The sequence below is a fragment of the Camellia sinensis genome, chromosome 2, assembly GCF_055761805.1.
Source record: "Camellia sinensis isolate YWXY chromosome 2, ASM5576180v1, whole genome shotgun sequence".
NCBI lineage: Eukaryota > Viridiplantae > Streptophyta > Magnoliopsida > Ericales > Theaceae > Camellia > Camellia sinensis.
The window spans coordinates 185843177-185866974 of record NC_138962.1 but is presented as its reverse complement, the minus strand read 5'-3'; the positions used below and the strand labels follow the sequence as shown (position 1 = coordinate 185866974).

The window sequence follows — 23798 nt, the reverse complement described above, 5'->3', positions numbered from 1 at the left end:
TGTCAATCTAGGTCTATTCTTTCCCTTAATACTTCTATCTGCTATCAATGTATTACATCTCTTCACTACTACCTCTGTTGGTCTCTGTTGTATATGACCAAATCATTTTAATCTATTCTCTCTCATTTTATCCTTTATCAGTACTACTCTTACCTATTCACGAATATACTCATTTCTAACTCTGTCTTTTTTAGTCTTGTCACACATTTATCTTAGCATCATGTGACAACCCTTACCTCTGATTAGTGTTAACTCATGTTTAAGCATGACAAGTAATTGATTAAGATGAAATCCTGAATTGATTGCATGAGTTTGTTGCTTTAATTGCATTTCTATCTGTTTGTCATTGAATGATCTATTCATGTTTTGATTTCGGACTGCGAATTGAAAGCCTTATTGGTGACCGATTCAGAAATTGGTTAGTGTTATACGCTAACTAGGATTTATGTGATTTTATGGTAGGTTTAATTAAAATTTGATTGGGAATGATTAAATTAGAATAAACAATGTTAAACTAATTGAATCTAGGCAAATTACACTTGTGCCATTGAGTGGTCTAATTCAAGACCAATCCTTATTACACTTTACATATGTTTGATGCACTACTTTTCATCCATCTTCTAGGCCAAACGTGAGAGAGAGGGAATTGGAAGAAAACTTGAGTTCGTCTAGATTTTGCTTGGAAAATTTAGAAGGAATTGAAGAAGATTCGCAAAATTAGACTTCCATACTTGGAATTCAAGACTGAAGGTAGGAAATTCATTCTTTTAATTATGAATTTAAGTTGTTACATGGATGGTTCATGGAAGAAATAGTGATTTGAGTCAAGGGTTGGCTTAAAGTGTTGGTTTGAGAGTGATTTCATACATGCATGTCCATATTTTGGAGTTTTGGAGTTGTTTTGCGTGAAATTCTTCCATGCATGTCTAGATTATGGTTGTAATCTATGAGTTTATCATGTTTTTGGAAGGAATGGCTCATTTGATCATGTGTTAGAAGCTTTGAATTCAAATAAACACATCCATGGCATATTTACATCATGTTCTTGAATTTTGGGTTGAATTTGTGTTCAATTGGCATACTTTTTGGCCTTAATTTTATGAAATGATCTTCAAAACATGTTGTATTATGAGTGTCCAAGTGTTTTCCAGAAAATTGCCCCAAAAGATTGAGTTTTGATGTGTTTAATTCTTGGTTTGGGCTTTGGAAGCAAATCTGGAAAACCCAGATTTTGGCTTCCACGCTCGAGCGACCACTTTTGTGTTCAGAGCTCCGCTCGAGTGTAGATTGCAAGCTCTCAGGTTTTTGTGGACGCAGACGCACGCTCGAGCGACGAGACCTACGCTTGAGCAAAGAACTATGTCTCACGCTCGAGCGAGCATCGAGCGGAGATTTTCAACAACCAGTACTTTTACATTTTTGCAGACAGCTCGAGTGAAGGAGTTTACGCTCAAGCGACCCTTCTATTTTGGTAAGCTCGCTCGAGCGGAGAAAGCTATGCTCGAGTGAGACCCCTGTTTTCAGCAAATTTTGAAAAGTGTTCTAAAGTGCATTTTTGCATCCTCATTCCATCCTAGGCATTCCTAGGCCATGTTTAAGGCATCTTAATGAGAATAATGTTATAGAACCACACCAAGTCAAGATAGAGGCTAAGTTATTAATCCCGAGTGTGTAACTTAGTGTGTGTTCGTTCTGTTACTGTGTAGGGTTGGCATCTGAGGATGCTAATTAGCCTGCCTATTGCCCAGTACTCAGTGAGTAACAATGTTGTAAAGATATGTTCAATTATAATTATTTTCTGAATGATCGACTATATTGCTTTCTGAAGTGACACTGTTTACTGAATGAATATTTGTCCTATTTTATGAACTGTACTCGTGGCATCCATAGCAACTTACTGTTACTGTTACTGTTACTACTACTATTACAGAGATCTCTATTAGTTCCAATGTTGGAACCAGTACTGTATACTGTTTCGATGGCCATCGATTGACTGTTCGATCTATCAAGACTTACTGTACTGTGTTGCCATTGGATGTACCACGTATGATTGCTATGATTTCTAAAGGACCAATATGACATGAAATATGAGCTACTGATTGAATGATTGATCTACTGATGTAAATGACTGTTTTAATTACTGAAAGAACATCCATTCTTAACCCCTTTACACAATTGTTATTCACTGGGCTTTAGCTCACTGTTTATATTTATATATAGGTGTCTAGGGATCGAACCGGAGCTAGAAGCGTCGAGTTAAGCTTATGTTTTGTCAAGCCAACCATTGCGCCTCACTTCGAGGTTCCGAGCCCGTTCAAGCCAAGGCTGTTTTGGGGTGTTTTAGATTCACCCTTTTGTTTCTGTTATGTATGAATGTTTAAGACCTTTCACTACAACAAAATTAAATATTTACGGCTTGCGATGCATGCTGTAGAAACTCTTTCACGGCATGCACACAAATGCCGTTATATGACATGCCATGAAAAGTGTAGCATCATTTATGGCATGCAGGTAAAGTTGTAAAAAGTAATAAATTAAACATTAATGACATACTTTGTATGTCGTATATAGCTTTTTACGACATTTTTATCATGCCATAAATCATCATACTTTCCATGACATAATTTTGCATGCTGTAGAAAATTATTTTTAATATATTTATGGCATACTTTGTATGTCGTATATAGTATTTTCCGACATTTTCTTGCATGTCATAAATCATCACTTTTCACGACATAATTTTGTATGCCGTAGAAGGTCATTTTTAATATATTTATGACATGCCTTGTATGCCGTATATAATCTTCTACGACATTTTCTTACATGCCATAAATCATTACACTTTTCACGGCATAATTTTGCATGCCGTAGAAAGTTATTTTTAATATAATATATATATATAGGAACATGACCTTGTCTAACCGTATGTAGACAATAGTTTATAAAATGCAACCTGTTACAAACCAAGCAGAAGTAGCAACTATGAAGTAAGCAAAAAAATCTAATATCCATACACCAAACAACCTGCATTCTAACTTTTATCCTCAACTTCTATCATATCAAGCTGATAACAACCTCAAACATACAAATCACAAAAGTATCCAAATCATAAGATTCACTAATCTCTAAAATACGACTTGAAACATCCAAAAAGTATAACTACAAATCGTAAATCAATTAGTCCAATATTTAGTCCAAAAGAATGAAATGACTAGGCCATGCAACTGTACTTCCCATTGCATCTTGAAGATCATACATCTCACGAGTAGAACGAAACAACGGCACGTTGACTGTTACGTGGTTCACCCATACTTTCCAACACAAAGGTCCAAGAGTTGCATGATGCACCTTTGACTTAGGATCCCTTGATGCAATTTGGCCTTTTGCAACCACCAAGTTTGACCCCTCCCAATGCAACAACTTGCATTTGACATTTGCTAAGCTCGACACACCATTACTTTGATCCTACAAAAATTAAGAGTATATAAGCATACTGCATAACATTCATCCCATTTACCAAGTATTAGTTCAACAAAGGAAATGAAAGTGTCAAAAAGCTTCAACGAGAACTCACTTACATATGTCATCAATATCAGAAAAGAAAATTTCAACCTGATAAATATATATTTTGAGATGGTCACACTTATGAGTCTACTTAACCTGATGAATATGACAAGGCTCAAAAAAAGACACATTTGAATGTCTGAAACTGTTACTATCATCAGGTGTTGGCTTAGAGCTAAACTGTTACTGCTGGACCACATTATAGCCCTAAAAATATGACAAGGCTAAAAAAAAAAGGATCTTAGGGCATACAAAGGCTATTCAACCACTACATAAACACTACCATCCGAGGCATAATTAAGACACATTTGAATGTCTGAAAAAATATGAATTGGATCACTTTAGAATTGGCTCATTAACAAATTAGATAAGTACATGTGTTGCACTGTAAAGATGATAACTAAAAAATTGATTAATTTACTTTCTTTGTGAGAATTTAAATTAGTTCATTTCTTTTAAACGTAGAATTACTGGCAAACAATGTGCAAAAAGTTGGGGACATTTGGGACATGGCTTTCCCTATTTAAGAGTGTGGTTTCTTTGTCATTATGCATATCTAGCTCTTACAAGGTTTACATTATGTTATGCTTTTACAATTTGATGTGAGTAATCCTAGATCATATCAATTTCTTCAGTTACATCTCTGCCCAATTTTCCAACCTGCTTGTTTCGAGATCTAGGACTCCTAACTATCATGAATCTGTGTATTAAACAAAAGTGCAGTGTAATACAGGTGTTTGACTTTTAAGAATTTCGTCATTTCTTTGTTATGTTTGGCCATATTTTCATGTAGATTGTGCGAAGCATGATCCTGAAGTGAGTGAAGACACAGAAAAGAACTTTGCCGAGCTTTTGTCCGAGGAGCTGAAGCTACGAGAAATTGAAGCTTTGCAAATCAACAATGCAGTTTATAATTTCATTTCTGCAAGATCGAATTTATACTACATAAACATACATAAAAACACAAGCATACATGCAGTCATAAATATATTACATATGACGTGTGAAGAACACTCATTAAACAACTATGCAACCACAATTGATGTTACGAAATCAATTTCAAGCTGATTTAACTGACTCAACACAGGCTGATTCCTTTCATTGAAGTCAATTTCATCGCACTTTTGTTTTCCTTTGTCATGCATCTTCAACTTTGATGCCCCCCTAGTTTTCTTCTTTGGTACTTGAGTTCAGTGTACAACTCCTTCCATATCATGTGATTCAACATGTGGAGAAGTAGAACACTCATCTAAAATTCTAAATGATGTATTTCTTCTTTCATCCATTGTCGCAGCAATTATAGCTTCACGCTCCTTTCTAATTATTTTCTCAGCTTTTTTTGAACTCTGTGCAATACATAAGGAAAAATAAGAAATAATGTGGACAACAATTGGTTATAAATTCAATTTTATGTTAAATGAGAAATAAAGTACCTCTCCAATCATCTTGCTAGTTGACAATTTCAAGATTCAACTGTTAATAAGAAAATTTAACAACAATAAATTATGAATAATCAGGCTTAAAAAAAAAGATTCAACTAAACAAAGTAGCTACCATGTATCATACCACTTTGAGTTGAACCTGTTTCCTTGTTGCCAAAAGTCATACAACTTTGATTTGGGTTTTTGAAAATCCTGCAATTTGACACATCTGCAAGCAAGCAAATTCTAATCCATATTCGTATAACCTTGTAGCATTCCTCCTACTCTTAACCACAAAAAAATAAAAAATTAAAAATTAAATAAACCCACAAGATTTCTTTAACTTGAACCACCATGAAACCCATTATCTAATGGTGTCCTTGGTGACAATGTGGATGTTGTATCATGGAGGGGCAACAGGACCAGAAAATTTGCAGTGAGGTCATATTATAAGCTTCTTTGCTTGCCCCAAGCCACACATTGTCTTCCCTTGCAAGATCATCTAGCAGCTGAGGTGTCTTAACATGACTGTAGCTTTGGAAGTGATACTCTACTGATAAGTGGGGGCCAAAGGTGCTCCCCAATTGGTGTTGCATTTGAAAAAAGTGGATGAGTCTATTAATCATCTCCTTTTGCATTGTGAGGTTGCTTCAAAAGCATTGGAGTTTTTGGGGTTGGAAGAAGGAAGCAAAGCGAAAAATCCATGGTGTTAAATAAGCTTTGAAGATCTCATCTTTGCCCTGTAGCATTAGTTTATAACTATAGATTTTCAGCACTACATTAAAAGAGGCATTGTTGTCATTGTTTATCTTTTAAATACCTTCTACTTTCCCTTTCAAATCTTGGACTAATATACCATGTTGTGCTGTCTACTTTTTCAGGTTCTTAATTCTTTACATGAAAATATAGAGGTACACATTTTTCATTCCACTTCTTGTTTTGTCCTAATGTATTGCACATTTGCTTCTATTGTTAAAAAAAAAAGGGCATCCTTTCTTTATTATTTAAATGCATCATTCAAGGGGATCCATCTTCTCTGACACTTCTTGGACATTTCTGGAATTATATCCAACACTTGCAACATGTCGTACATTAAAATACTTCAAACTTTTTGGTACTTTGTTGAAACTTCTAGATCTCCCATCAGATAACCGATGCAGTACAAACACTTCTTTATAGGAGCATTTTTCTGACACTAATAGTAACTAGATTAAACATGCGCAAAGTGTCAGATCATTTCCTTTCTTTTAAGAGAATTTGACAATGTACACATTTAAGTCAAGATAGCAACAAGAACTTTTTGATATGGGAAAAGAACAATGTTAGGAAAAAAATGAATGGGAGAAATGGTACTACTATAAAAAAAGAAGAAGGTAAATGATGTCAGAATTCATATTCCATGTTATGGAATTGTTAGCATAGAAACCAAACATATCAAAGTTATATATGGTATGATATAATTTGTATACATATCAAAGTATTTATGTAACAACTACAATGTGCAGTCAATGTCCGTGCAGGTCTGTGCTACTTAGATGTAATGGAGCTCTCTAATTTTTATTTTCATCATTAGAATGCGTTGCTAGTGTTGTTTAGCATGCCTTGGATTATCAGCAGTTGTTTTGTTAATAGAAATAACTATGAATAAATTATGATGTGGTACACATTAGACTTTAGAGTTGATTCAACGTGATTATAAGTTCCAATTTGTAAGCTGTAAGTTGACTACTAACTTGTGTCTTTTTATTCACAGGATGAATTTGAGTCAATATGTTTTGAGACACAGGTGTGCCTTCTATATCATCGTAATGGTATTATGGCTCTATCACTTGAAGTTTCACAGATGGTTCTATGCATTTTAAAGTGAAAATGAATATTTATCTACCTAACCACCAGGATATAAGAACATAACTTCTCATAGGCATTGAGAGAGAAGCAAACTGATACCCTCTAAAATGAGTATGAAGGCCTTATCAACCATGGGCATCAAAAGGATAAAATAAGAAAAACTGTCTAGGTTATTTATTTATTTATTATAAAAGGTACATTTTTTGTGTGTAATTGAGCTGACACTAGAACATCTATATGTTTGATATCACCTTAAGTTAGTCTTGACTAGGCTTCAGTTCAATCCAAATGTGGATGATGTTTGACAGCTTCATTGAAGCTCGGCTTAAAATTTAGAAGATAGAATTAAGTTTGTACTATTAGAAGTGCAAGTTCCTAGTTCCTACTAAAATTCCATGATAATGAACAGAATGAGCAGTAAAATCCAAATATGAAACTGAACTTGTAGTCCTACTAGGCCTTCTCGTGTGCCATTATGATTGTGCATCACATAGAGAAATCAAATTTAATTAGTTAGCTAACTAACCTGCCACTTAGTTTCCCATGATGTTTTGGTATTTGGCAACAATTATATAATTTTAGTTTCTTTGGCCAGTGATTTAATCATGCTAGTCTATGCGTTGGTTTTCTTTGTGTGTGTGTGTTTTTTAAAATTTGCAGGCAGTCACCGTTCTTGATACTGTAGATCAACTTGTGGAAGAACAGAGCCTGGACTCTTTGTGTTCTGATAAGTAGGCATCTCAGTTTTTCATGACTGTTGTTTGGTACATACATGCTTGGTGATTTTTATAGCTCAACAACATGCTTTCATTTATGAGATGTGCATCATTTATTTCTTTTACAGAAATTTGATTGGCATGAGAAAATATATTGTTTGTTTTGAAATACTTATTTCATCATGTGGTTACCATGCCCGACATGTGGCAAGCCCTATGGGTGCCATGTCACTATCACCATACCTCCATGTGGTAGACCCCCGTGGCACCACGGTGTTATCACATGATTAACTAGGGTTGTATGCCTAGCCTAAGTGACAAACAAACAAAGGGGTGTCAGACAATCCCAATGACAACCTAGTAACCTAACTGACGTATGATTTTTTACATGGGAAAAAATATATATAGAGGTGAAAAATATGAAACTGAAATCCAAGTACATGAAAGCTCAAAAATGTTAAAATTAAATCATGAATATTAACATAGGTTATAAATGAAGTGAGGGAAAACTCTTGCGATGAAATTCCATTCATTTGTCCTTCTAAGTCCTATCTCTCTCAGCACAAAAATAAATAAATAAATAAAAGAAAAATAAAATCAGTTACCTGCATCCAAATTGCGATTGGTTCCCATAGCAACAGTAACTCTTACTCCAGGTTCAAGTACTTCCTCAATCAAAACATTCTGCACAATATGACATTCAACCAATATTTACCCAAATCGAGCTTATGATGTGAACTGTCACTTGTTGAAAAACATAAAAGTAAAGATTCTACATCTACAATGACAAGAAGGAAAATATACATATATGTATATATATGAATTTCACCCTAATTTACTGATGATAGCATATTATTCAATTTGGTCTAAGTTGAAATAAATAAGAAATCAGTATAAGAATAAATGATAAAGGTGTAGAGAAGAAAAGACTATTCCAATCTAACAAGAATGAAATATAACAAATCAAACAATATAACCATCACTACACACACAGTTCGCAATCATTTGAAACGACTGGGGAATTATGCATCAGCTCATGGTAATACCATTTCATTTATCAAAAATATAAGATCTAATCATATACTCATGTGTCTCATTCTCATTTCCCTAAATAGCATACTGAAAGCTTATTAGACATTAAAAATTAAAACATTACGAGAAATTATAAGAGACACATTTCCTAATGATAAGCACAAGACAACCCATCCACAAGTCACAAACGGTATGGCCAATATAAAATTTAAAAAACCGCAAATTTCAAATCAAACATCAATACATAAACTTTACAAGCCAAACTATAAATCTTTATAAGCCAAAAAATAAATTCTTGATAATATTGATTTCGAAGACAGCACAATATTCACCTTACAAGTATATTCACTCATATTAACTTCAAAGAAAATAGCTAGTGAAATTATATAGAAAGGAAAAAATAAAAAGAACGACAAGTAAAGAAGAACTAGTCAAGCCCAATAAGAATTTAGTTATATGAAAATCAAATGTTCCTACTTATCATTAATCATGCAACACTTCCACACCCTCACAATCCATCCTCACGTAGTGCTCATCTTCATCATTAGTATTTGCACCAAGTCTAGATGCATCTATAGGTGCAGATGGCATATAGGCATCTTCATCATACATATCCAAATCACGAAAGCCTCTTGAAGGTGCTTTAAGTACAACTTCCCAGCTAGATGTATCATTATCCCTCAAATAAAACACTTGTTTTGCATGTGATGCTAGAATGAATGGATTTCTCTCAAATGGATTTCGTCCTTGTTGGATGTTGGCCAATGTAAATCCATCTTCAACTTTGACACCGTTTCCAGTCGTTGCCCAGTCACATTTACATAAAGGAACTTGAAATTTGTAGTAATCCAACAAAATTATGTCTCTGATAACCCCAAAGAAATAGATTTTTTCAATAACTTGTGCAATGTCTTTTTTACTAGATCGACAAATAGTTTCTGCTTCAATGGAAACACCGCTATTTTGTGTGGACCTTTGGACATCACTTGTATGAAAGCGATGCCCATTAACGACATAGCCCAAATAAGACGTTGCATGTTTTCTTGGGCCAGCTGCAAGCCATTTCAATCTATCTGAAACCTCATTACCACATGATTCAATCTTTGCTTTCAACCACTGAGAAAAAGTGTCCATTTGTCTAGAATGTAGTAAAGCGGCATCCCTCAAGAAACATCTGTCCAAAATCTTAAGCTCCTCCGCATGCATTCTAATAAGGAAGGCAAATTGTAAGATAAATATATCATATAAACACTCAATTAGTAATAGATGTTTATGTTATCATACTTACTCTAAATATGGTTGGACTTCAGAACTGTTTATCAACACACAACAATGAGCAATTTGTAACATATCATCAAGTATCATGATTGAATTCCCCAACGTAATCGGGCGTCCTTCTAGTATTGTTTCATTTTCAAATTCTTCATTGCGGTTATGTCGAGCACCTATTTCAGTTGCTTGCTTCATGTACCCACTACAAAATTGCATGCACTCTTCAACTATATAGCATTCCACTATGCATCCCTCAAGTCTTGCACGATTCCTAACATATCCCTTGAGTATCTTCATATATCTAGACCATAATATAATTAATATTCAGGTTAATAGCTTTTTTGACAAATACATCAATAGATATACATAATAAAAAGTGATATACACCTCACCTTTCAAATGAGTACATCCAACGAAATTGCACTGGTCCACATATGCGAGCTTCTTGTCCTAGACGGATTGTCAAGTGAACCACAATATCAAAAAATGATGGAGGGAAGAACCTTTCCAACATACATAAAATCTCAGCAACATCTTCTTCGAGTAGTTCTAATTTATTCCTATCAATCACTCTTTGACATATTTGATTGAAAAAAGTGCACAATCGAAATATTGCATTCCCTGGTCCCTCTGGTAAAAGTCCTCTCAACGCTATTGACAACAACTGTTGCATCAAGACGTGACAATCATGTGACTTGAGGCCTATCAGCTTACACTCTTCTAATGAAACACAATTAGCAATATTGGAGCTATAACCATCAGGAAACTTTAAATCATGTAACCTAGAACAAAAGATCTGCTTCTCGACTTTTGAAAGTGTATGTGATGCCGGTGGCAAATAAAAATGAGTTCCTTTGTTCTCCACATGCAATTTTTGTCTAATGCCCATTTCTTCCAAATCTTTACGAGCTTTAAGGCCATTCTTTAATTTCCCCTTCACATTCAATAGTGTGCCAATGATACTTTCGCAAACATTCTTCTCAATGTGCATTACATCCAAGTTATGACGCAAAAGTAACGCCTGTAACATCAATCAAATATTCATTCTATAAAAAATAAGAATAACAAATTCAACTAATTTTGAAAATAGGAATTCTACTTTCTTTAGACTTACATCCCAATATGGTAAATTGAAAAATATGGACTTTTTCTTCCATGGTTGAACACAAACTGGCTCTTTTTCTTTGATGGTCTGGGACTTTTTCCTTTTTCTCTCCTTTGTTGCTTTTCCCCAATTATTTTCAATGTCTTTATCTACAATGAAAACATCAGAACCATCTAATGGTTTAGGCTTCCCTCGAAGTTCTTGCTTTCCATCAAACCAACTTCTTTTCATCCGAAATGGATGGTCAGGTGCAAGAAATCGCCTGTGGCCCATGTACACAGTCTTTTTACTATTACTCAACCATTGTGAACATGTGTCAGTACTACATATTGGACAAGCAACTTTTCCCTTTATGGTGCATCCAGCTAAGTTTCCATAAGTTGGAAAATCATTTAATGTCCACATCAAAATAGCCTTCAAATTAAACATGGAGTTGTTGGCGGCATCATAAGCCCTGACACCATTAATCCATAATTCTATTAGGTCTTCCACAAGCGGCTCTAGATAAACATCTATGTTGTTGCCTGGTTGCTTTGGCCTTGGAATTAGTAATGTCAACATGATATTTTCCTTTGCCATGCATAACCATGGGGGAAGGTTATATGTGACTAACATCACTGGCCAGCAACTATACTTTGAGCTAAGATTGGCAAAAGGATTAAACCCATCTGTTGAAAGACCAAGTCTAAGATTTCGTGGATTTGATGCAAAAGAAGGCCACTTTTGATTGATTGATTCCCATGCCAATGAGTCAACTGGGTGTCTCATCTTGCCATCTTGGCTTTTGTGAGAGGAGTGCCACGTTAATTGCTTTGCCCTCTCTTGTGACTTGAACATCCTTTTAAATCTTGGTATTATTGGAAAATATCGCAACACCTTCGCAGGAACCCCCTTTTTAATCTTCTTAGTGCGTTTATCTACTTTCCAACGTGAATAATTGCATTTCGGACACGTCTCCTTAAGCTCTAAATCTTTTCTAAACAAACAACAATCATTCACACAAGCATAGATTTTCTCATATCCTAGATCAAAGGCTTTGAGCATCTTTTTTGCTGAATATATAGATTTGACAAGCGTGTTATCTTCTGGTAGCATATCAGACACTATTCGAAGAAGTTCATCAAAGCTTTCATCAGAATGATCATGTGCAGCTTTATGCTTGTATAAAGCAACAATTGCTGAGAATTTAGTGTACTTTGTATACCCTGGATATAAAGGAGTGTCAATATCTTCTAATGATTCTCTCTCTCTACTTTCACTTGTAGACTCTGCAAAATCATCATCTTTAAAATGCACGTCTCTTGTAACGCCCTCAAATAAACCCATAATAACCATAACATTAACATGCATTTATAAAAGAAAACGAATTATTTGAGTTAGTCATCAGAGTATTCTTATTGAAAGACATCACATGTAACATCCTGCAACATCAAAAATAAATGCCCTAAGGGCTTACATCTTTCCAAGCTAACACTTGGACACAAAAAGGATGAGTACTAACTCATTTACAAGTTAAGCCCTAGGCTTGAATGTTTACATGAAATCTCAAAATAACAAAATAAAACCTATAACTAAAGACAAGTCTTCAAAATCCCAAACATCAAATCCTTCCAGGCTAAGTCCGTGGAGGTAGCTTATCACCTGAACCTGAAAATGATGTTCCCATAAAGGGTGAGCCACAGCCCAGTAGAAAAATACTAAACCAAATATAAGCATTGAATAAAGCCATAGCATTCAATAGATGGTTAACCAAGATAATCAATTTTATCATTAAACATGTCTAAGACACATTTCACTTTCCATTATTATCAACATGGCTCAGAACCTGGCTAAACTCACAACAGTGAATTATATATCATATTCACATTACTTCCAATATCAACAAAACAAATGAGACTCATGCTCATATCAAAACACTTCATACTTCCCATTTGATACACATTTTAGTGCTGTATCAATAATCATGTAAAAACACTTCAATATAATAAGCACACATAAAAATGGTGCTAATGGAGTCCATCCCCTATCTCCTCCCAAACGAAAATCCGGTTTAGAGGTCCATCCCCTATCTTCCCCTAAACCGTGGAGTACATCCCCTATCTCCTCCCACACAATATGCAAATGCAATGCTCAACCAATACACGTATTTTCAGTATTAATTCAATAGTCAAAATTAATGACTTAACCAATGTGATTAGTTTCAGTTATTCCTAATCCACATGCAATGTCTACAACAATCACGACTATCCTCCACCGATAGCCCAAAACAGTTATTTCTAGACTGGAAATAAATATATCAACAATTCAATAGGTGAGTGATTTAAATCATCCAACTACACCATTTAATCAATGAATTCATCAATTTCATGAATTTAACCAAATTCCCCCAATTCCCTTAAATTAATTTTACAAATTTATTAATAAATACAACTAGGGTTTTTCCCAAAATTATCTAAGTAACCCCAACATCTTAAAATACCAAAACTTAGAACAAAGCTTATAAAATAGAGTAGGAAATCCCTACCTTGAAGATCACAACTAAAATAGAGAAGATGAAGATGATGACCCAAAATCCAAAGTGCTCCAAAACCTCTCTTTTTCAGATTAAAAGAAAGATCTCGCGAAGCTCTACCTTTCTTCCAAAGGAACTAGGGTAGAAGACCACAAGGAATAGATCAAATCTTAGAGAGAAGGTGAGAGTAGAGAGAGAAACTCTCAAATGGCGGTTTTTAAAAGTTAAGAAAGAAAAGGTAGGTCAAAAAGTGATCCAAAAAGTGAAATCACGGACTGATATAATCGACTCTACGCTCGAGCGTAGAAAGCCCCGCTCGAGCGTAAGACACAGAATCATGCTCGAGCGTGAAGAAAGCCGCTCGAGCGTCATTTGCACCCTTCCAGAAGTTTTGCAGGCGCTGGTACCCGCTCGAGCGTCAAACTCCCCGCTCGAGCGGAGGAGCAAAAACAAGGGATCACGCTCGAGCGTAAAAACTACCGCTCGAGCGGAAGAACTGCAGAGCAAAATACTGGGGGATGGAAAATCACGCTCGAGCGTCAAGATTCCCGCTCGAGCGGAGAAGCAACAACGAAGGGACCGCTCGAGCGTTAAAACTTCCGCTCGAGCGTGAAGGCCAAAATCTGGGCATCACCTATTGGCATCCAAAATCAACCAACCTGTAACAGACCCGCCCAACACAACCTATACTTCAAATACAAAGAGATTAAAGGACAACAACAACCAATAAGTAATGACAGGATCCACAGAACCTAAGTCCGGATACAATAATTTAAAGAGAAAAGACCGGGGTCGCTATAACCTCCCCTCCTTAAAAGAATTTCGTCCCCGAAATTAAGCACAAGGTTTCGAAAACAAGTTTTTCTCAAATTCCAACCATATGATAACTCACTAATAAACAACTTGACCCAATACCGGCCATTCCATCTCTTAACAAATATATTTCAACCTGCATTAACACTATGCAATTTTCTTTCAATTTCAACAATTTTCAATATATTCAATATATACAATGTTCCATTAAACTTCCATTTCGAGGCAAGTTCCAAAATATTTCCGTTAACCAAAACATTCTAAATGTTTTACAGCTTAAGACATATATAAAAAGCTTTAAAGTTCGACAATATTACAAAATCTAACTATAAGATTACAAATCAATAAACATGTCCGGATATTTCTCGCGGACTTCCAACTCACGTTCCCATGTGGCTTCCTCCACCCCGTGATGTTTCCACAAAACTTTCACTAAAGGAATGGTCTTGCCTCGCAAGACTTGATCCCGTTTATCCAAGACCCGAACCGGTCTCTCCTCATACGAGACATCCTTATCAACTACTAAATCGGTCCAATCCAATACATGTGATGGATCCGGCTCATACTTCCGAAGCATACTCACATGAAACACGTCATGTACTCCGGACAACTGCGGCGGCAAAGCTAAACGATAAGCAGTCTCGCCAATCCTCTCAAGGATCTCAAAAGGACCAATGAATCGAGGGGACAACTTCCCGCTCTTCCCAAACCTCATCAATCCCCGTCTTGGTGATATCTTCAAAAAGACATGATCACTCACCTCAAACACCAAAGGTCTCCTCCTACGGTCGGCATAAGATTTCTGACGACTCTGGGCTGTAACAAGCCTCTTACGGATAAGCTCAACCTTCTCCGTCGTTTCCCTCACTAACTCCGGACCCAACAGAGGTGCATCACCCACCTCGGCCCAACAAACAGGAGACCTACACGGTCGGCCGTATAAGGCCTCAAACGGTGCCATACCGATACTAGACTGGAAGCTGTTGTTGTAGGCAAACTCCACTAATGGCAAGTGCCTCTCCCATGACCCGCTAAAGTCAAGAACACAACCCCGAAGCATATCTTCAAGGATCTGAATAGTACGCTCGGACTGCCCATCAGTCTGAGGATGATAAGCTGTGCTAAAGGTCAACTTAGTACCTAAGGCGCTCTGCAAGCTCTGCCATAATCTGGCAGTAAAACGAGAGTCCCTATCGGAGACGATCGTCACTGGAACCCCGTGCAACCTCACTATGTCCCGAATATACAAGTCGGCAAGATGATCTACTGAATCTCTAACACGCATAGGAATGAAGTGCGCCGACTTAGTCAACCGGTCTACAACCACCCAAATAGCATCACTGCCCCGCTGAGTCCTCGGAAGACCTACAACGAAGTCCATAGTGACATGCTCCCACTTCCACTCGGCAATAGGCAAGGGTTGCAACAAACCCGCTGGCCTCTGATGTTCGGCCTTCACTTGCTGACAAGTAAGGCACTTAGACACGAAAGCTGCCACATCTCTCTTCATACCCCGCCACCAAAACTGGCGACCCAAATCCCGATACATCTTAGTACCTCCCGGATGCACCGCAAGGCGTGAATGATGAAACTCTCGGAGTACCTCCTCTCGATGAGACTCCGGCACAAACAGACGGTCTCGGTATCTCACACTCAGGTCGGGATACACCGTCAAACCTTTCTCAACCTTCCCACCAGAAATCTTCTCACGGAGGGATTCTACCTCAAGGTCGCCCCTCTGAGCCTCTAACACTCGAATCACAAGTGTAGGTTGCGCAACAACAGAAAACAAGGCCGCAGCCTCGACGGATTCGCCCAGAAGCAAATCAAACTCTCCAAGTGCACCTAACATCTCCCACTCTCGGATGGCTATACTAGCTATGTCACCAACAGGTTTCCTGCTAAGGGCGTCGGCCACCACATTGGCCTTTCCCGGATGATAATGCAATTCAAAGTCATAATCCTCAATAAATTCCATCCACCTCCTCTGCCTCAAGTTCAAGTCTTTCTGTGTGAACAGATATTTCAGACTCTTATGATCTGAGAATACCTCGAACCTCTCACCGTAAAGATAATGTCTCCAAATCTTCAAGGCAAATATCACAGCTGCTAACTCTAAATCATGCGTAGGGTAATTCTTCTCGTGAACTTTTAACTGACGTGAGCCATAGGCAACCACTTTCCCCTCTTGCATCAACACACAACCAAGACCCTCTCGTGAGGCGTCACAATAGACTGCATAACCCAACCCTCTCTCCGGAATAATCAAGACTGGAGCAGTGGTCAGTCTAACTTTCAACTCCTGGAACGACTTTTCACAAGTCTCACTCCAAGCAAATTTGACTCCCTTCCGAGTCAATCTAGTCAAAGGCGAAGCTAATCTGGAGAAATCTCTTACAAACCGGCGATAATACCCAGCTAATCCCAGAAAACTGCGGATCTCAAACACACTCTTAGGCTGTACCCAATCTTGCACTGCCTCTGTCTTGGATGTATCAACAGACACCCCTTCCCTAGAAACTACATGGCCTAAGAACTTCACCTCCTCTAGCCAGAACTCACACTTCCCAAACTTAGCATAAAGCTGATGGGCTCTAAGTAAATCAAGCACCACCCTCAAGTGTTCCTCGTGCTCTTCCTCTGAAGGTGAAAAGATAAGGATGTCGTCCACGAAGACGACTACAAAACGATCTAGAAATTACCGGAATATCCGGTTCATCAAATCCATAAATACTGCCGGTGCATTGGTGAGCCCAAATGGCATCACCAAAAACTCATAGTGGCCATACCGCGTACGGAATGCCGTCTTTGGAATATCCTCCTCTCTGACCCTCAACTGGTGGTAACCCGATCTCAAGTCTATCTTAGAGAAACAACGGGAACCCTTCAACTGGTCAAACAGATCATCTATACGAGGCATAGGATACTTATTCTTAACCGTAGCCCGATTCAATTTCCGGTAATCTATACAAAGTCTCAAAGCACCACCTTTCTTTTTAACAAAGAGGGCCGGTGCTCCCCAAGGCGAAACACTAGGACGTATAAAGCCTTTATCTAGCAACTCCTGGAGTTGGATCTTCAACTCAACTAACTCAGCTGGGGCAAAACGATAAGGTGCCATAGAAATCGGCGCCGTGCCGGGCACTAAGTCAATAGAGAATTCAATCTCTCGATGCGGTGGCAAACCAACAAGATCCTCGGGAAAAACGTCCGAGTACTCACACACCACCCTTGGCAACACAATCTGAGTCTCACCGTCCTCACTAATCGAGAGGTTAGCAAGTAGACCACTAAGCTCACTCCGTCCTCGTGGAACATACCCCGGTGGCAAAACACTACCAACACGGTCCCCCAGAAAATGAAAACACTCACCATTCACGGTACAACAAGTGACTCTCTGGCGGTAGCAATCAATAACTGCCCGGTATGACGATAACCAGTCCATACCCAAAATAACATCGAAACCTCTCATAGGCATAACTACAAAGGAAAATGGGATTCTATGGTAATCAACCTCTATATCACAACCCCTAACACCGTGTTTCAAAATCAATTCACCCCCAAGAGGCGACACTACACAAATAGGAGATGCTAACTGTGCTAACTCCAACTCCAAAACAGATGCAAATGCAGCAGACACAAAGGAATGAGATGCACCCGTATCAATCAAAACATTAGCAACCGAGTTGCAAAACAAGAAAGTACCTCTCACAACAGATGGAGCCGGTACAAGATCCTGCGCGGTAACAGCATACACGCGCCCAGATGACCTCTGATCAACCTGCTCACCCCTAGGAGCATAAGATTGCTGCACCGACTGAGACGATGAAGCCCCCTGATTGGCCCTCGAGGCCTGACCCGACTGAGCTGGCTGTTGACCCTGAATCTGCCTCAAACCAGATGCACCAGGTGTGCCACCCAACTGTGGGCAATACCTCTTCATATGCCCTGGCTGACCACACTGATAACACGAGAGTGGCTGGCCTCTACCCTGACTCTGGCTCTGAGATCGAGCCGCAGATGATGCTGCTCTCTGCACTCCTCCCCTCTGAGGACAAACTGGAGACTTGTGGCCCAGCTGGCCACACTTGAAGCAGGTAATGTCTCCTTGACTGCCTTTCCCCGAACTAGCACTCGGCACAGGAAAAGTTGATCTAGAAAAGCTACTCTGAGACTGTTGGGGATTAAAACCCTTCTGTCTCCTACCATCACTCTGACCATCCTGACTCCTCTTGGAGCCCTTCTGTCCTTCCTCCTCCTCCTGCATCATGATTTCCATGTGGGCTGCAGCATCAACCAAACGCCCATAATCCCGAATCATAGTTCCCCCAACTCTCAGCTTGAGGCCACGCCTCAACTTCCTCTCAAACTCAATACAACGGCGTTCCTCAGACGCCACCAATTCAGGTGCAAACCTGGACAAACTAGTAAATGCAGCCTCAAACTCGGCCACTGAAGAACTCGACTGCTTAAGCTGGCAGAACTGGTCTCTCAGCTTCTCCCTAACTGCTGGAGATAAGAACTTCTCCTGGAAAGCATTCACAAAAGCCTCCCATGTACCTCCTATACGCCCCTTAGTGAACTTCCACCACTGACCCGCATCCCCCTTCAACTGGAATGATGCCAAGGTCACCTTCAACCCCTCGTCTTCGATGCCAAGCATCTCAAACGTCTTCGTTGTCTGTTCGAGCCATTCATCTGCCTTAAGCGGCTCTTTAGGATCACCCACAAATTCATCCGGATTAGACCGGAAGAACTCCCTCTTCAGAAAGGAAGGTCCTGCATCCGCAACAACAACCTGGGCTTGATTCTCAGCCCTAAGAATGCCCACTGACTCTCTGAATGCCTCTGCTATCTCTCGAGCTAAAGCGCCCATAGCCTGCTGGCCTACTGGCTCGGCCACATTGGCCTGGCCAATTCCCTCATGAACTGCCGGAATTTCCTCTGGTACCGGTACCTCCTGCCTACCCGGCCTACCACGCCTACCGCGTCCTCGCCCTCGTCCTCGTCCTGACATCCTAATAAAGGAAACAAACAAAGACGTTAGCACATTAATAAATGTGCCGAAACTAAACACTCGCGTCCTAATGCATTAGACAAAAATAATTCATTCCACGTAAGCACATAATCACATAAGCACCTACGAATTTCATTCCTGGATAATAATAGTCCCGAGGCGTTACTATAGTTCCGGTTGGAAGCAGCAGTGATCAAGTGCCTTTCCAACAAGACTACTAGAAACTCAAGGGTCCAATCAACATCCTAGAAACTACATTCCATACCCATATAATCACATAAACATGCTATCATATAAGCACATAACAGTACATCTAAGTCTCTATCAAGCGAGACGAACCCATTGTGATACTAATCACTTCCCACGTACCCAAAGTATTCGAACCCGGTAATGCTCTGATACCAAGTTGTAACGCCCTCAAATAAACCCATAATAACCATAACATTAACATGCATTTATAAAAGAAAACGAATTATTTGAGTTAGTCATCAGAGTATTCTTATTGAAAGACATCACATGTAACATCCTGCAACATCAAAAATAAATGCCCTAAGGGCTTACATCTTTCCAAGCTAACACTTGGACACAAAAAGGATGAGTACTAACTCATTTACAAGTTAAGCCCTAGGCTTGAATGTTTACATGAAATCTCAAAATAACAAAATAAAACCTATAACTAAAGACAAGTCTTCAAAATCCCAAACATCAAATCCTTCCAGGCTAAGTCCGTGGAGGTAGCTTATCACCTGAACCTGAAAATGATGTTCCCATAAAGGGTGAGCCACAGCCCAGTAGAAAAATACTAAACCAAATATAAGCATTGAATAAAGCCATAGCATTCAATAGATGGTTAACCAAGATAATCAATTTTATCATTAAACATGTCTAAGACACATTTCACTTTCCATTATTATCAACATGGCTCAGAACCTGGCTAAACTCACAACAGTGAATTATATATCATATTCACATTACTTCCAATATCAACAAAACAAATGAGACTCATGCTCATATCAAAACACTTCATACTTCCCATTTGATACACATTTTAGTGCTGTATCAATAATCATGTAAAAACACTTCAATATAATAAGCACACATAAAAATGGTGCTAATGGAGTCCATCCCCTATCTCCTCCCAAACGAAAATCCGGTTTAGAGGTCCATCCCCTATCTTCCCCTAAACCGTGGAGTACATCCCCTATCTCCTCCCACACAATATGCAAATGCAATGCTCAACCAATACACGTATTTTCAGTATTAATTCAATAGTCAAAATTAATGACTTAACCAATGTGATTAGTTTCAGTTATTCCTAATCCACATGCAATGTCTACAACAATCACGACTATCCTCCACCGATAGCCCAAAACAGTTATTTCTAGACTGGAAATAAATATATCAACAATTCAATAGGTGAGTGATTTAAATCATCCAACTACACCATTTAATCAATGAATTCATCAATTTCATGAATTTAACCAAATTCCCCCAATTCCCTTAAATTAATTTTACAAATTTATTAATAAATACAACTAGGGTTTTTCCCAAAATTATCTAAGTAACCCCAACATCTTAAAATACCAAAACTTAGAACAAAGCTTATAAAATAGAGTAGGAAATCCCTACCTTGAAGATCACAACTAAAATAGAGAAGATGAAGATGATGACCCAAAATCCAAAGTGCTCCAAAACCTCTCTTTTTCAGATTAAAAGAAAGATCTCGCGAAGCTCTACCTTTCTTCCAAAGGAACTAGGGTAGAAGACCACAAGGAATAGATCAAATCTTAGAGAGAAGGTGAGAGTAGAGAGAGAAACTCTCAAATGGCGGTTTTTAAAAGTTAAGAAAGAAAAGGTAGGTCAAAAAGTGATCCAAAAAGTGAAATCACGGACTGATATAATCGACTCTACGCTCGAGCGTAGAAAGCCCCGCTCGAGCGTAAGACACAGAATCATGCTCGAGCGTGAAGAAAGCCGCTCGAGCGTCATTTGCACCCTTCCAGAAGTTTTGCAGGCGCTGGTACCCGCTCGAGCGTCAAACTCCCCGCTCGAGCGGAGGAGCAAAAACAAGGGATCACGCTCGAGCGTAAAAACTACCGCTCGAGCGGAAGAACTGCAGAGCAAAATACTGGGGGATGGAAAATCACGCTCGAGCGTCAAGATTCCCGCTCGAGCGGAGAAGCAACAACGAAGGGACCGCTCGAGCGTTAAAACTTCCGCTCGAGCGTGAAGGCCAAAATCTGGGCATCACCTATTGGCATCCAAAATCAACCAACCTGTAACAGACCCGCCCAACACAACCTATACTTCAAATACAAAGAGATTAAAGGACAACAACAACCAATAAGTAATGACAGGATCCACAGAACCTAAGTCCGGATACAATAATTTAAAGAGAAAAGACCGGGGTCGCTATATCTCTAAACATCTTATGTGTATCTGAAATTTCAACATCTTCCTGATGTGACGATGCAATTAGTTGTTCCCCGTGAAGGAACCAAGAAGTATATTTAGGATCCATCCCTTCCATGACCACGTGCTCATACACAATCTCACAAAATTGGTGAGATAAATTTTGACAATTTCTGCAAGGGCAAACGATCATTTCGAGATTCCCTACATTCGCCTTAGCTATATCTACAAACTTGCGTGCTCCATCCAGATAATCCTTCGACACTTTGATAATTTTACATCAAACTTTATTATTCCAATAAAATGACCATATAAAAGCTTAAAAGTTATTGTGTTTGAGAAAAAAAAACCTTGAAAGATGCACCCAAGATTTATCCATGTAGACCTAGGTAATCTCTTGGATACGATTGTGCTTAGAGCTACATGTAATCTCTGGATCCAAACCCAAATAAATGAGTCCATTTCCAATGAAAAAAGAGGGACAAAAACAATTTAAAGCAATTTAATGAGAGGAAAAAAAAACAAAAAAACAAAAAAACAAAAATATCGCAAAACAAAAAAACAAAGACTCTTTCTGGGTATTGCATTGACCTCCCCTCTTGTTTTGAGAAAATATAGAAAATTCCACAAAAAAAAGGGTTTTAGCGACTAAAAGTCAGTTTAGTCGCCGAATATAGGGGTTTTAGCGACTAAAAAAATTTTAGTAGCCAAAGGTTAAGGTTTTTGGCGACTAAAAACATTTAGTAGCCAAAAGTATAGCTTTTGCCGACTAAAAAACAGTTTGGCCGCCGATTCTATGTGTTTTGCCGACTAAAAACAGTTTGGTCGCTGAAAGTCAGGCTTTTTGGCTACTAAAAAAAAATTAGTAGCTAAAAACTGTCAATTGGCGACTAAAATTCACTTTAGTAGCCAAAAGGGGTAGTTTTTAGGCAGAACATATTTCTTTAGCGACGGAAAATTAATTAGTAGCCCAAAATTATAGAATTGGCGACTAAATAATGGATTTAGTCACCAAAAGTGATGTAAATTTTTTTTTTGTAAATAATTTATTTTTTACATAAATTATATTGAATATATATAATTATATTTATATATATAGTTTTGTATTAACACCGGTCAAGTAATATATAAATAATATATGTTGCAATTATATTCATGTGATGGTTTAGTGGCATGGTGGGGGGAGAGTGTGTTGTAAAGCTTTGGAACCTGGAGGTCTTAGGTTTGAAACGTGGGAGGTCTCAGGCACAGAGGGTAATTTTTTTTTTTTTTTCAAATATGCTTTTGGCGACTAAACTCTGTGGTCGCCAAAAGATCGACTATTGGCGACGAAAAAAATAGTCGGCAAATGTATAAATAAAAAAAAAATTCACTATTGGCGACTAAAACTTTAGTCGCTAAATGTATAATTTCCAAAAATGGAATTGACTATTGGCGACAAATTTTTTGGTCGCTGAAGACATGTATATTTCCGACTAACACTTTTTTAGTCGCCAAAGGTATTGGCGACCATGTATTCACGACAAAACCGGCGATTAAAATATTTAGTTGGGGAAAGTGAAAATTCGATTTTTGGCGACTAAAAAAGGACTTTTGGTGACTAAAAATTTAGTCGCCAAAGGTGTGTTTTCTTGTAGTGTTAGTTGTCATACATGAACTTTTCTCACAAGAAAAATGAATTAAATAAAAGAAACAAAAGTAATAAATGATTTATTTTTATATTAATCGTTAAGTTTACAAAAAAATTTATGTAAATAATAATAATAATAATAATAATAATAATAATAATAATAATAATAATAATAATAATAATAATAAATAGATTTACTTTTCATAGGAAATCATTTAAGAAACAAGGGTCAATTGAAAGGTACTCTGAGAACAATGCCAAGTAAGGCAAGCTAGCTGGGTTCTATTGCCTTCTTCGTCAATGAAATACATCATTTTGGGATCATCTAAAGTGCAAACCACATGGCCTCTGAATCTCTTATGCAAATGTAGTATGTTTTATTACACTTTCATTTTTATCTTACCTTTCATAGGTAAAGTTTCAAATAATTATTGTCCCCATTGACAATGTCTAGGC

The 23798-nt window shown here is 38.0% G+C and overlaps 1 long non-coding RNA gene across 1 annotated transcript; it reads right to left on the bottom strand.

Moving 5' to 3' along the window:
• Positions 1-4446: 4446 nt before the first annotated feature.
• LOC114314821 (uncharacterized) lies at positions 4447-5134 on the bottom strand. Its single transcript, XR_014360530.1, has 2 exons — positions 4998-5134; positions 4447-4910 (listed from the first exon to the last, which is right to left on the bottom strand). It is a non-coding gene; the product is annotated as an uncharacterized LOC114314821 (long non-coding RNA).
• Between the last annotated feature and the right edge of the window lie 18664 nt (positions 5135-23798).